The sequence below is a fragment of the Lepisma saccharinum genome, chromosome 5 (genome assembly GCF_977018435.1).
Source record: "Lepisma saccharinum chromosome 5, izLepSacc3.1, whole genome shotgun sequence".
In the NCBI taxonomy this organism is placed as follows: domain Eukaryota; kingdom Metazoa; phylum Arthropoda; class Insecta; order Zygentoma; family Lepismatidae; genus Lepisma; species Lepisma saccharinum.
In genome coordinates this window covers 62253805-62270174 of record NC_139233.1, presented here as the reverse complement: position 1 = coordinate 62270174, position 16370 = coordinate 62253805, and positions in this window count along the sequence as shown.

The window sequence follows — 16370 nt, the reverse complement described above, 5'->3', positions numbered from 1 at the left end:
TCAAAGTCACACTTCGTACGAGTGCTTTTTTAGCCTCTTTTTTTATCAATTGAATACCACTTTTTGACATATATTGACAATTTTTGTCGATGTTTTAGCGCTTAGCGATGTTTTAGCAAAATTTCCCATTTTTTCCCTTTTTTTTCCACTCACACTTGGTACGAGTGCTTTTTTAGCCTCTTTTTTATCAATTGAATACCACTTTTTGACATATTTTGACAATTTTTTGTGACGTTTTAGCGTTTAGCGATGTTTTAGCAAAATTTCCCATTTTTTCCCTTTTTTTTCCCACTCACACTTGGTACGAGTGCCACGATCTTACGTGATATAACTTAACCTATCCTTTCTTTGTGCTAAACTACACGAGAGCCTCTACGTGCTAGTAGTGTAATCAGGCCGTTTCACCAACATCAAGTGAGGATCAAAAATACCTCAAAAACTCACTTTCTCTCCACGTTCCGCGCCTCATTTATTGCGCTGACGATGTTTCGCAGCGAAGAAAACAACACCAAAACATGAAAAACTCACTTCAATTCACTGAAGTGAGCCACAGTGTTGCAAAACCTACGAAAATTTCATCAAAAAACCTCAAAAAAACTCACTTTCTCTCCACGTTCCGTGCCTGACGAAGGTTGGTATGGTACGTTCTGGAACCATCCTTTTGATCTACTTTTTTTATTATTTTACGATGTTTTACGGGTTAATCTAACCTACAATGAGAGAAAAGTGGACAGAAAAAAAAAAAGCTCTGGCATCACTTTTTTTTAAGCTCCTTCTGCTCTTATGCTCCTTTGACCTACACTTTTGAAATGACTTACGACATTTTCCTATAAGTCTGCTGTCTCCTCTTACTGTAAAAGGTCCCTCAGTGTAATCTACTTCGACCTTTTGCTCTCAGCGTAATCTGCTACGATGTTTTTTTTTTTTTTTTTTTTTTTTAAACTCATGTGTGATCTTCTGCGGTGTGTGTTTGTGTGTGATAATCAAAATTATTTTTGTTAAGATCCTCAAAAAAAAAAGAATAAAAAATAATATTCCGCCATAGAGAGAGTGGGGTGCGCGTGGTGCCCCAAACACCAAGTTCTAAATGGTCATGGCTATCGAAGGGATATTAGAGGGACTCGTGGTCGAAGATGCGGTGTCCATCGTGCTGGCGATGCTCGTCATCTCAATTTCGTCGTTGGTCTCGGGACGTTAAGGCTTCTATCAAGAAAGGATTCAAAACAATTTTGTCGGGCTGGCGCAAATCCAAAACTAATCCACTGGGATGATGAATTAATTGCAAATTTGCAGCATCGACGTCGGACGACGATCTAAACCAGGCGCGGCATTTTTGGCATACTCTGTAATTGTTCGTGGTGGGTTGCAACGAGGAAGATTCTGTGCCTACGAGTATAACTTTCAAATCCGAAGAAATGAGCGTCGGGGTTGTGTTGCTCAGCGTCTGCAAGAAACACATCGTATGGCAAAATTCGCAGCACGAGTCAGGTACGTCGCAGCAGGAGAATTCTATGCGAATGTTGTTGCCTGGGATGAAATGGAGCAAGCAGCACGCTTCGTTCTCCTGCTGATCGTTCTGATCAAGGATCAAGCTGAATCCCAACTTCGGGGAAACGACCGCTTTAACGGTATTGTTGCTGTTTGCCTCGATTCCAAATAATCGCCTAACTCCAAAATTGCGATCATCTTTCATGTGAAAATAAGAAAAGAGCGTTCGCACGACGTCGACCCACGGCGAGGGGATCTTTACCCAGTTCACGCGCTCGATGCGCTCCCGAACGAATGCGGAATCCTTTTTGGGGAAGTAGCGTTCTTTGCTCGCGTCCAGGTGGAGAGAATCGATGTACGTGGCCCAAGACCACACGTTGTGCTGCTGTTGATCGCTGCTGCTGCTGCCACAACCCTCAACAATCTGGTGGAAACGAAAATTATCCGGCAGGATCGTCCGTTCGAAAGTTTTGTACTGGGTCGATATTCTTTTTTCTGTCCTCAGGAGGCGTAGAAATTGAGTTTTGAACGCGTCGGTTTCGGTCACGTCCTGGTACAAATCTTTCAGGACGTTCAACTTGTTTTCCAGAACCGTATAATGCAGCACCAGGTAATTGATGTTGCAGTGTATGATGAAGAACGTCGGGATGATGCAGCAGAATCGATAGATCAGACCCCAGCCGAGAAAGTAATGCGTGTGGAAACGATGCTGGGTCGTCCACGTGAATTCGTTGAGAACGTGGCTGTTGCAGACGGTATTCGGAAAAATCTTTCGCAGGTACCTGGCCGGATCCTTTCCGAAAACCTTCTCGAAAACGTGTGACGCCAAGCCAGAGCGTTGATGCAGTCGCTCTTGAAACTAGCCAGCGGAGCTGACAGATCGAGCTTCCTCCCCAGATCAAATTGCGTTGCGTGCCTTTCTACGAACGCCAGGTAAGCCTTCGCCGTGGGCCATACAATTGTCGTGACGATCTGTTCCCCCGAGAAATTCTATATAAAATAACATACCTGAAATTCTATTCACAGTATAGATTGAATTTTTTTTTTTTTTTTTGAGTTTTGTAATCACCCCAAGAAATTCTATATAAAATAACATACTTGAAAATTGTATTCACAGTATAGATTGAATTTTTTTGAGTTTTGTAATCACCCCGAGAAATTCCATATAAAATAACATACCTGGAAATTATTTTTTTTGGTTTGTGTGATCTGAGAAAGCATAATGGAATCCACCAGTTTGATCGAATGTGTTACTTGCAAAAAATTAATATCTAAAACTAATATTAGCAAGCACAGGGCAAGATGTAGCGAAACAGGTTCGAGAATTAATCGTTCCTTACCTTCTAAGTCTTGTGCTCGATGCGGAAAGATGATTAGCATTGCACATTTAAGTAAACACCTCAAAATTTGCAAACCATCGACCGGAGAAGCATCGAAAAGGAAAATCGATAATGCAGATACGGAAGCTTCCACTTCCAAGCAAATTAAATTATCTAATGAACGCAAACCAATTAGATCTGCATTCAACGACCAACTCCAGGATTTTTCAATTAAGTCAGAACCAGGCCGTGACATCCTTAGTTTCTTGGATGAAACGAAAACATCTGTACTAAATATTTTGAAAGATAAACTTGAAAACAACTCTATAAAAGTATACGTTGTTCTGTTTTCCGAATACGAGAAAGTTGATGGCACAACGAGTATTTTTTATCATCGTACAAAAAACCAGACTCTTTATTTTGCTGACGTCGAAAATTTGGACAACTTCTATTATAAAGTTTCCAACGAGCTGGTTAAGAAACATGACGATTTCGAGGCTAAAGGGTCGGGATGGTCTCTGTGTGGAAGTCCTCACATGTTAACCGTTTACGTGAACCGATTCTCGCCTCTTCGCGCTTCGAGCTACGTTCCTCTTCCACCGAACATTCAACACAAGAGGGCCGTGTTAAATATACAGAACAGCGATAAAAAGTGTTTTCTCTGGTGTGTGTTGGCAGAACTTCACCCGATTCATTGGTCAAATAATCCAGAACGGATTTATCATTACAAGCAATACGAGACCGAGTTTGAAAGTGTAATGTCTGGCATCGAATACCCGGTGACATTGTCGGATATAACAAAGTTCGAAAATCGTGCAGGAAAACGCATCGCTATTAATGTATATTCCTTCACGTCAGGTAAATATCTCGTGCATCCCGTCAGGATAAGCGATATCGACGATGACGATGCTCGTGTGATTAATCTTCTTCTCATTTCAAACGACAGTGTTCACCATTACTGTCTCATTCGTTCACTATCACGCTTAGTCAGAAGTCAATCAACCAAGCATGCAAACCACATCGAAGTTTGTCCAAGGTGTTTGACCACGTTCGACGATCAAAAACAAGTCGATTATCGAAATTACACCGGACGTCAGATTGCTATCGAGAAACTTGCCGAACATAAAATTTACTGCGGTGACAACAGACCGACTTGCATGTTGATGCCGAAATCAAAAGAGGTCGAAGAATTTAGGATGCACAAGGCATTGTTCGAACATCCTGCAATCATCATTGCTGATTTTGAGTCTTTTCTCAAACCGTTGTCGTACTGCGAACCAGACCCCGAACTTTCATCCACAACACCGTATCAGTTGCACGAAGCCTCGAGTTTCGGATATGTTGTCGTGCGACAGGATAGGATAGATGAATCGTATGTTTACCGAGGACCAGACGTAATCAAACATTTTTTTGAAAAGATGGTTGAAGAGGTTGAGACCATTGGCAGCCTCTTACGCGAATCGAAACCAATGCTTCCATTATCCAGCGATGAACTTCAATCTCACAATAACATTGAAACGTGTCCGGTGTGCGATCAACGTTTCACCGACGAGAACCGGAAAGTTTTTCACCACAATCACTTCACCGGAAACTACATCGGTGGAATCTGTAACATGTGTAATCTAAAGATCCAAAAACCTACGTTTGTCCCCATATACCTTCATAATGGCAGCGGTTACGACTTCCATCTCTTAATTCGGAATCTTGGATATGATAGACAAAAAATAAGTATTCTAGCAGAGAATGAAGAAAGGTACATCAGTGTCAGCAAGCGAGTATTGATTCCGGGAACAAACGAAACTGTGGAGATGAGATTTTTAGATTCTTACAGATTTTTATCTGCGAGCTTGGACGCTCTTGCCAGCAAACTTTCGGCTGAACAATTTAGAATAACGAGAGCTAATTTTCCCACAGTAGACATAGAAGTGATTAGACGTAAAGGGATTTATCCTTACGAATATGTTAGTGATAATTCTAAATTTAACGACGACACTCTTCCACCTCAAAAAGAATTTTACAGTCGACTCAGAGAGAAAGGAATCACGGACGATGAATACGAACACGCGCAAAGGATGTGGGACAAATTAGGATGTAGGACACTCGGCGATTATCACGATGCCTACTTAAAACTGGACGTGACGATACTCGCGGATGTTTTTCAAGCATTCAGGAAAACGTCGGCGAATATTTACAAATTAGATCCTGCATATTTTTACGGTCTCTCGGGCTTAGCGTGGTCTGCCATGTTATTACAGACAAAAATAAAACTCGAATTGTTACCGGATGTGGACATGTTATATTTTATCGAGAGGTTGATACGAGGTGGAATGGTGCAATGCGTAGAGAGACATGCAAAAGCAAATAACGTTCACATGACAGAAGAATACGATCGTAACGAACAATCGAAATACATATTTTATGTGGATGCAAATAATTTATACGGACATGCTATGATACAAAAACTTCCTTACGGCGGGTTCGAATGGGTGGATACCACTTCCATTAACATTAATAATTTCAACGACTGTGAATTTGGCTTGTTTATAGAGGTGGACCTCGAATTCCCCGACCATCTACACGATTACTTCAAGGATCTACCTCCTGCACCCGAACTAAAATGTTCGCCTGATTCAAATCAACGTAAGCTTCTGTTAACATTGGATAGGAAAGAGAGATACGTTCTCCATTACAAAAATCTTCAATTCTTAATTGAGAAGGGAGTTCAAGTAATAAATGTGAGAAGAATAATGAAATTCAAACATTCCGAGTGGTTAAAACCTTACATTGAAAAAAATACGTATCATAGAACACGTGCCACGTCTGATTTAGATAAAGATTTTTTTAAACTCATGAATAATGCTGTTTACGGAAAAACAATGGAGAATGTCAGGAAGCACGTGGACGTGAGATTAGTTCCCGATTCAAATAAATGTAGAAAATTGATAGCATCGCCGACATTCAAATCACGAAATATATATGATGAAAACCTGGCCCTGTTTGTGATGGATAAAAAAATAATCAAGTTCAACAAACCAATCTACGTGGGGGCGACGGTTTTGGATTTATCTAAACTGCATATGTTTGAATTTCATTATAATGTCATGAAATCTTTCTATAATGAAAATATAACACTTTTGTACACGGACACGGACAGTTTTATTTATTCCGTACAGACATCTGACCTCTACAACAATTTGAAACAACCGAAAATGATTGATCATTTCGACACATCTTCCTTCCCTCAACCAAACAGATTTGATCTCCCTTCACACAATAAAAAAGTGCTTGGTAAAATGAAGGATGAATGCAACGGAGAAATCATTCTGGAGTTCGCAGGCTTACGTTCCAAAATGTATGTGGTGTAAACAGAAACCAGCATCACCAAAAAAGCCAAAGGTGTTGGTAAAAATACCGTGAAAAACAAGCTTGTGTTCGAGGATTACATCAATTGCCTCTATTCACAGTCGAGGATTCTACGTTTGGAGACAAGGATACAAAGCGTAGACCACGTGCTTACCACAAACAAAGTTAAGAAAGTAGCATTAGATCCACATGACGATAAAAGATGTATTTTGTCTTGTGGAATCCACACGTTGCCTTGGGGGCACTATCGTTTAGAAATTAGTAAAAATTGTAGGCAATGCAAATGAAAAAAAAAAAAACTTAAACTGTCTCACATACACGATAAATAACTATCAAGGACAATGAATCTCTTTGGTTTCCGAAAGCAAACAATGGAGACTGTACACCGCACGACGACAGATCATGAATTTCTACCTTCCATGTTAACTAAACTCAACGGTCTGTTGATCATTCACCTCAACAGCATTTGGACGAAATTGGACGAGGACGTTGGTAAAATGTTTTACGTCTTCAACAACAATTTACATTTCTACGAATTTCCGATCGACGGGAAACTTCGGATCACCGTGAATCCGGAGAACGCAGGTGAAATCAAAATATCTACCGGCAAGAACATTTTTCGAATCAAGCACGACAAGATGCTTTCTAACATGGCGTACGTTGTGTCTGCAGGAGATTGCCTATACATGGAACTCCTAGGAGATTACGACAAACTCGTTCCTCTCTTCGTAGAATTACGAATCACCTATCCTATTATAAATAACCGTTAACAAAATGCCTAACGACATTTTCGGCCACACCAAGCGTGTAGACCACGCAGAAGAGATTCTCATGTTGGATATTCGAGTTAAAAGTTGAGGAGCGATTTGATTGCTTTGCAGGAGACCTTAAACAAAAGTTTAGAGTCGGAGATCGCTACGCTCCAAACGCAATGTCTCGACCCCATTCTGAAAATCGATTCCGAACTGAAAACACTCATAAAAAATTATGTCGACGTACCTTCTTACGACAACGTTCAAAATATACAGTTGAGCGTGGATTCGCTTCAAAATGATTTGGCCAAATTACAGCAATTTCAATCGAAAAATGAAGATTTGGAAAAATTGAAACTTGAAATCGAAGAACGAACTTCCGCAATCGAAAAGAATTTCTCTGAACTTCAAACCGTCGTGAACGATATAGATGCAGAACGCTTGCACGTCGTCGTTTCCAAATTACAAGAAGAATTCACCGGCACCTTGGAAGAAATCAAATCCAAGTTACAGACTTTGGAAGATACCATGACGAACCTACCATCGTCGGACGAACTGCAGGTCATCGGTAAAAGCGTCGCGAACATAAAAATTCAATTGGAGGCGTATCAAGATTTCGAACACATTCAAACCACCATCGCTACGCTTCAGGCGTCTTTGGAGTTGATCAACGAAGAAATTAAAAATATTCACGCTGAAGCAAGAGCGTTGACGAGCATACAAGACATGTTGAGCACGGTTCAGCAGAAGATCGACTACCTGGAAAATTTGAACGTCGAATCCAATCTTGCTCATTTTCATCACGTACTGGACAACATACAGGGTGACTTGGAATCGTTACGGACGAGCGTGCCTTCGAGCGAAGATTTGGAAAAATTGAAAACTGCGGTGACGGCACTATCCGATTCGAGCGACATCAAAAGTTCGTTGAGCGATCTCGAGAGTAGGGTGGCCAATCTCCCCACCTCCAAAGAATTGCACGCTTTGAAAAGGAACATATCTCGAATGCTGAAACGACTAGAAACGGAAACGGCGAACGTGGAACAGATTCGAGACGAAATCAGTTCGCTAGTGTCGACGCTGCCCACTTCGCAGAGCGTCGCCGACCTTCACACGCAGTTTACAGAGATGCGAAGCATCGTGAACGATCTTACCAAGAAAAGCTCGAAAGTTGAGAACCTTCAGAACATTGTCGTCAACATCAGAGATCAAGTTGGAGTGCTGGAATCCACGCAGGAATCGACGCTGGCCTCTTTCGGTGCCAAGTTGCAAGAACTCAACGAAAACTACAAGCAGTTGAACGTGGAAGTGAAAATCAAACCGTCATTTTCTACCGTAACGGATACCATAGTCGAGCATTTGTTGCCCATCGAAAATAAACTCGGACACGTTCACAGTAACCTGCTCGGCGTCGACACTAAATTCGCCAAATTGTTCACCTTGCAAGCCATCTAAATCAACAGCGTACCCAATCAACAGAGAATCTCCACGTTCGTCGAAGGTAACAAACTGTACATGTTGCATCCTTATCATCCGTACTACAAGTTTCTCCTCGATGGCACGATTCAGGTAAACGAATTTTCGTACTGGTCTCACGGCAGAAAAGCTAGCGTTCCCACCATGACCTTGATATCGAATCGTGGCGTCCAGAAAGCAGGAAACATTCCTCTGGCACGTTGGGACGAAACGTGCAACATATATGAAATACACGAAGACGAAGATCTTACCGTTTTCGACGTGAGTGCCGGCGATAAGCTGATCGTTCAAAACACGAGCGACGTGCCACCCTCTTTGAATCCCATCACGCTGGTTCTTCTCTTCAAACGTAATCTCTATAAAAAAATGTCTAGGCAAGCCATCGTCGAAGAATTGCATAAATCTGCACGCCGCAACTACGAACGTTTGGCGGTGGTAACCAAGGGCATCGACGATCTTTGGCAAAGTGACCTCGTGGAGATGAGCAGCGGCAACTTAAAAAATGTACATAAATCGAACAAGGGCAACAAGTACCTCCTCACCGTCATAGACACGTTTTCGAAATTCGCATGGGCTCTACCTTTGAAAGCCAAAACGGGAACATGCGTCACGTAAGCATTCAAATTAATTTTTCGCGAAAGCGGCAGCAGACGACCACGGTTTTTGCAAACGGCCAACGGTAAAGAATTTTACAACGCCGTATTCCAAAAGTTTATTCAAAAACATGACATTCGACATTATTCGACTTTCAGTCACATCAAAGCCAGCATCGTGGAAAGATTTAATCGAACCTTGAAAACACATATGTGGAAACGATTCACGCTTCGGGGAGTTTACAAATGGGTCGACATCCTGCCGGAACTCGTTGACACCTATAATGATACGGTACACAGAACGATAGGCATGAAGCCAGCTGACGTTACCAAGTCTGACGAGCAGCGTTTAATTTCTACAGTTTACTGTCCAAAGTACACTCCCACGACTACCAAGAAATCAAAATTCAAAATTGGAGACCAGGTGAGGATCAGCAAATTCAAACGCACCTTCGAGAAGGGATTCACAAAAAATTGGAGCACGGAACTTTTTACGGTGGTTCGAGTTTTACCCGGAAACCGACACACGTATATAATAAAAGATAGTAGCGGCGAGATTTTGAAAGGAAGATTTTACGAAGAGGAACTCTCTAAAACAAAACACCCCGACACGTACCTCATCGAGAAAGTATTGCGTAGGAAAGGTGACAAACTGTTTGTCAAATGGCTGGGACTTCCGGAAAAGAGTTGGATCGACGCGAACGAAGTGATCTTGTGAGTACGTGGAACGTGGTGAAGCGTCTACCGGATTCGGAAAGTCAAACGAAAAAAAAGAACGGCGAGTTGCTTCCCGACAGCATCCGCTGTCTGATCGTAGGTCCTTCGGGGTGTGGGAAAACGACACTGCTCGTGGACAATTTTCTCCTCGCACCGAATTGGTTAGATTGGAAGAACAGGCACCTGTACGTGTTCTCGAAAAGTTTGGAGCAATCCAAATACCAGCAACTGATGAAACTGTACGATGGTCTGGACATTGCAACGTTCGCTTCGGAAATAAAACCACTCGACGATTGTCGTGAAAATTCAGTCGTTGTGTTCGACGACGTCATCCTGGAAAATCAAAATGAAATTCGCAACTTTTTCACGCAAGGTCGTCACAAAGGAATGGATTGCTTCTACCTAGCTCAAACGTTTTCCAAAATTCCAAAACAGTTACTACGCGACAACGCTAATTTCATATGTTTGTTTCGTCAAGATCACACCAACCTCAAGCACGCGTACGATGACTACGTAGGCGGAGACATGAACTACAATCAATTTTCGGAACGCTGTTGCTCTTCTTGCTGGAACAGTGACGATTTCGGATTCGCGACGATCGACATGACGAGGAAACCCAACGACGGAAAATACAGAAACAAAATCAACGTCTTTCTAAACGTTGCAACGTTGAGAGAAACGACGTGTATAAAATAACGTTCTGACGAAACGAAAAATCGAAGACGAAAATCTCAAGCTTCGCGATTACCTCGCGAAACGCTTCAAAGGTTAGAAATCCGAGAATCGCGGATTCTACGAAGAGAAGAAACGTCAGGATCAACCTGTGATCGATGCCATCAGCGGTCTAGGTAAAGAAATTAAAAGTGTCACGGAACAAAATAAAAATTTGATCAACGAACTCGTGCCACTCGCAGCTAAAAATTACGTTGTACCCACGCCCATTTCGAGCATTCCTTCGACTCCGTTCGAACTGAAGGAAGCACCGGCACGACGTCGAGCCATAAGCAGTACCTATTCGGAAAAAATCGAGTTGGGACCGTTGGCACGAGACTACCTGAGCACGGGGAAATTCGACAAGGATGAAGTGTTCGGATTGTATCCGAGCATGGAAAGCAACGAAGGTGGCGGTGTGGTGTGGAAGATTGAAAAATCGAAGGTCACCTTCGAAGGCAACGACATTAAAGTTATTTTAGGCGAGAAGGATAGTTGGACCAGGTATCCGGGTACGGTGGGACTGTGGGAACTCGTTGCCAAAAAGCAGCCGAAAGATTACACCGACGAAGATTACCAAAGTTACAAGGAAATTCTGTTCATGACGGATGCCTTGTACCAAAACAACGACGCCTCGCAGAATAGGGTGAAATCGAGTAGCGGCGAGAAGTACAGGAATCTCATCAAACCGATTTGAAACCAGGTCAAAACAGGCAGCGGCGTCAAACGCTACAACACGTTACCCAAAGAATTCGTTTGGGTGGACGACGTGAGGAAACTCATCGACAGATTGTTGGTGATAGCCGGCGAAGAGAATGCAGGCAATCGTAATTTCTACAACGAGAAGGTTGGCATCGTGGACATGATCAGCACGAAACTTTCCAACTTCATCGTGAACGACGACAAGGGCATAGGTTACCTCATCAAAATCATCAACACGCTGCCTCCGAGATTCTGGAACGTGGCCGAAGGAAAGGGACTCGTGAACGACATCATCAACAAGTTACCTTTCGAGATGTATTTACCTGGCTATCAGTACTGTGGACCGGGTACCAAACTCGAGAAAAGATTGGAGAGAGGAGACAAGGGTGTGAATCCGTTGGACGCGGCATGCAAAGATCACGACATCGCCTACAACACCACTCGCACCGATCTGGACGCACGTCACGATGCAGACAAGAAATTGGAGCACGCAGCTTTCGAAAGATTCGTCAGCAGAGACGCGACGCTGGGTGAACGGGTCGCCGCACTGGGCACCACCATCGCCATGAACACGAAACAAAAACTTGGGTGGGGTATATAAATAACATACAGTAAAAAAAAACAACATGTCTCGTATAACAGATTTGCCGCCCGAGCTACTATCTAAAATATTCAAACACGCAGTAAACAAAGATTGTGAGGATGTACATAAACTTGTAATCATAGCAAGAACGACGCCGGAATTTCGCATCCCTTGTGAAATGGTTCTCAAGGACCATCTTCGGGAGATCAGCGGCCTGAGGTGCGGCGATCTCGACACTCTTCTTTCGGCCGCAGGCAAAAAATTAAACGAAAGGATGGACACGGACGATTGGTGTAAGTCTGATCAGAAGGCGGCAGATATTGTAACGCACATCATCTCGTTGTCCGAAACACGAGCTTTCTTCCTCTTACACACACTGTGAAAAAAAAAATAATATACGTGTCAAAAAAAATATACGTCAAAAAAAATGTTCGTCCAAAAAAAAATTACCATGGAAAAATTTTTTATCGTGAAAAAAAAATTGTCTCGTCAAAAAAAAAAGTTGACGTCAAAAAAAAATTGCCATTGAAAAATTTTTTATCGTCAAAAAAAATTTGTCGTCAAAAAAAAAAGTTGACGTGGACATCGTCAGAAAAAAAATTGTCTTATCGTAAAAATTTTTTATCGTCAAAAAAAATTTGTCTCGTCGAAAAAGTTGACGTGGAAAAATTATTACCGTCAGAAAAAAAGTTGCCTTATCGTAAAAAATTTTTATCGTCAAAAAAAATCTCGTCAAAAAAAGTTGACGTGGAAAAATTATTACCGTCAGAAAAAAGTTGCCTTATCGTAAAAATTTTTTATCGTCAAAAAAAAATTGTCTCGTCAAAAAAAGTTGACCTGGAAAAATTATTACCGTCAGAAAAAAAAGTTGTCTTATCGTAAAAAATTTTTATCGTCAAAAAAAATTTGTCTCGTCAAAAAAAAAGTTGACGTGGAAGAATTATTACCGTCAGAAAAAAAAGTTGTCAAAAAAAATGTACAAGAAAAGAAAACGATATATAAATAACACACATCGTGAAAAAAAATCTACGAGATCTAAAAAAAATTCTTCGGTAAATAAATAACACACATTGTGAAAAATTAAAATTCTCTAACACACACCTCTTCGGTATGACGACTGAAAAAATGAGTGATCTCCAAGCATTAAAACAAATGCTAAATTTGTCAGTCGAGTATGTAAAAATTCAGGAATTGGAAGTCGACAAACCTTACACGATAACTTTCGGTTCAATCGTTTCTACCCAGTATGGTCCCAAGGTGCGTGTGTTGCTCGACGGACAATACAGTCTATTTTTACCAGATCGATACGCTAACATGTTATCCGACGAGAAGCTAGCTATCTTAATCGAGAACAAAACTCGAATCGTGTACAAGGGGACAAAGGAACTTCTTGGTAAGAAAACGAAGCACGTAATAGAATTTGTTTAATCACAGACACCTCCGGAATATATATATAAATAACATACCATGAAAAATATGACAACTTGTCTAACTCAACTTCCTCCCGAAGTGTTGCACAAAATATTTACGTTCACGTTCGACGGGGATGTAACTAAACTTATAGACTTGTGTAAAGTAACGCCAGAATTTCGTTCACCGTGCAAAATGATTTTCATGGATCACCTCCGAGAAATAAGCGGAATGAAAAAAATGTTCCGATCCCCAGAGACTCTCTTTCGAGCCGCAAACAAAAAAATTGACGATAAATTAGACGAGCTGCACGAGTGTAGGCAGGGGAGAAGAAGATTTACCAAAGAATGGTACGCGTCGAACATTGAAACTGACGATCTTGTAAACCACATGATAGCATTAGGCGAAGCAAAAACTTTTTTTCTTTCCCAGAATACATATATATAAATAACACATCGCCACAGTTTGTTTTAAGTGAGACGATATATAAATAACACACATCGTAAACCTAACAGGAAAAAAAAAAGTTGTTCTCTTTCTCAGATAACATATAGCATCAAAAAAAAATGAAGCCCAAGGGTGTCGTGTACCAGATACCATATTCGAATCTTAAAAATCTAGGTGCCCTCGATGGGTTACTCACCAAGAAACAACGCGAGAAGAAACGTTCTTGCTTGTCGAAAGGACACGGAATTAAATTACTTCTCAGCACACCTCAATTGAGACGCTTGCAGCGTTCGCGGAAACAGCAAAAGATCGGAGGTTTCATATTCAGCATCCCGGCCATCCTGGCAGCATTGGGGGCCGTTGGAAGTTTGGCCGGCGGAAGCGCCGCCATCGCGAAAACCGTCATCGACTCGAAGAAGAACAAGGCGGAATTGGAAGAACAGAAACGTCACAACCTGGCCATGGAGAAGAAAGGGGGCAAGGGCGTGATGAAAAAGTTTAAAAAAAGAAACAGCAGCACTCACCAACCGAGACATTGAATCTCTGATCGAGCCATTACGAATCAAACACTTCAGAGGAGTTTTCATGTCCGACTCGTTACCTTCAACCGTTAAAAATAGAGAATGTGGCGTAGTCAACTTGGACGGTCAAGAAAATCCAGGCACGCATTGGATATGTTACCACAAAAACAACAATAACAAAGCATTCGTTTTCGATTCTTTCGGAGGTGTTCCACCTACAAATTTAGTCCATTATCTGAAAACAAACAAAACCTCTATATACTACAACGACGAACGCATTCAAGATTTCGGAGACGTGAACTGCGGTCATCTCTGTCTCTCAATGCTCGCGTTTCTCTCTAAAATAAATAAGCCGCAGGTGGAAGATTTCCAGAAAGCTTTGTGGAATCTGAAACAGCATCACCAGGATGGGCGTGTTCCATCTCACGAGCGAATCTTCGAACTTGAAACTCACGCTGCACGACGACGTCGTCTATCCTAAATCCGTAGCTCTGCGTGCATTCTACAGCATGTACCTCATACCTAACGTCACGCAGCACAACAACAAAATTAACGTCGGAAGCGAACACATCGTCGTCACGCCAGGACAATACAACCTTTCTACTTTGCAAGCTCAGTTACCCAAAGGCACGTACTTTTCTCAAAATTCGGTCACGCACAGAGTGGAAATCGTGTCGGCGACGGAGACCGTGGACCTGGGCACCATGGGAGAACTTTTAGGTTTCGAGAACGACACAAAACTCGAAGCTGGCATCAAGCACGTAGCAACCAACATTCCTAAATTCTTGGCCATAGAGACTCTGAACGTACACTGCAACGTGGCGGAAGGCATGATCACGAAATCTTCGGACGTGGGGTTGCTGGGAAGTCACAAGCAGACGGGAATCATAGCCACTTTCAAACCAAGTTCCGAGTTCATGGAACCGATCATCTACACGCCCTCTTCGCCGATCTATTTTCCAGTATGTCGCAACCGCATAGACGACATAGAGTTGGTGGTGACGAACGAGAAAGGAGACGTGGTGGATTTCGCAGGTGCAACGACCACTGCCGTCCTGGAGATCAACGTATAATAAATAACCATACACATCATGGAGCAAATCGAAAGTTACGAATTGCAATCTTTTCCTCCCAACCGTCGCACGTTCGCCAATCTCAACGAAGCGAACCGGGAGATCGAATACGACGTGGACGTAGGGGATGGGTTCGTTCATCCTCACAGAGCGGACCTCTACCTTCAATTCGACGTGGTGAAGAAGGAAAGCGGAGACGCGTTTCCCGCAGCACCAAACTTGATACTCGTGGACAACTTCGTGCCTCACCTGTTCTCGCAGGTGGAGGTGAGGAAACACAACACCGTCATCGACAGAATCGATTATCCAGGCATCACGTCGACGGCAGTGGGAACATTGAAATTGTCCAAAACGGACGCAGCATACTATCAAGCGGGAGGTTTCGAAGCGGGAACGAAAATATCGACGAGAAGTCACACGGTGCTTTTTCCCATACGTCTGCTGCCCGGTTTCTTCTCAGACTACAAGGAGATCATGTGGAAGGGAGGACTGAGAGTCACATTTCGAAGAGCGGCCAACGACAACGACGCACTGATGCGATACGCTACTTTGGGTCCGGACGGCACCACGCCGATAGCCAACACTTTACCCGAAGCAGCCAAGTGCGTCATCCGGAGCATGGAGTTGAGAATGCCGATCGTGGAATACGAAACGAACTACGCCCTCAAGTACAAAGCGGAGATCTTGAAGAGTCCCCAGGTACCGATTCACTTTCACGGTTACCAGTGCGTGCAGAAGATGGCGTCGGGAAGTCACATGGAATTCGACGTGACGACGCAGTTCAACAACATACAGTTCGACATGCCAGATTTCGTCGTAGTGCTCTTTCAGACCGGGAGGGACAAGAATCAGGAAAAAGATTCCAGCAAGTTCGACGACTGCAAGATCAAGAACGTTTATCTGAAGAACGGGAGGAACGAAGTGTTCCCGCGCGAGAATTACAACCTCGACATGACCAAAAACGATTACCTCAAACTTTACGAAGCGTTCTCGGCTTACAAGCGCGTGACCGAGGGAAGCGTGGACATGTATTACACGCCCAGCGAATTCAAAACCCACAGACCCATGACCGTCATCAACACGACGAAGAGGAAGCAGGTGGTGGTCAACGATCGAACCAACATCAAAATCGTCTGCGAGTTCCACGACGCGCTGCCTGCCGATACTCTGTGCAGCGTCATCCTGATCGCAGAGAAGTCCTTCGCGTACGACGTG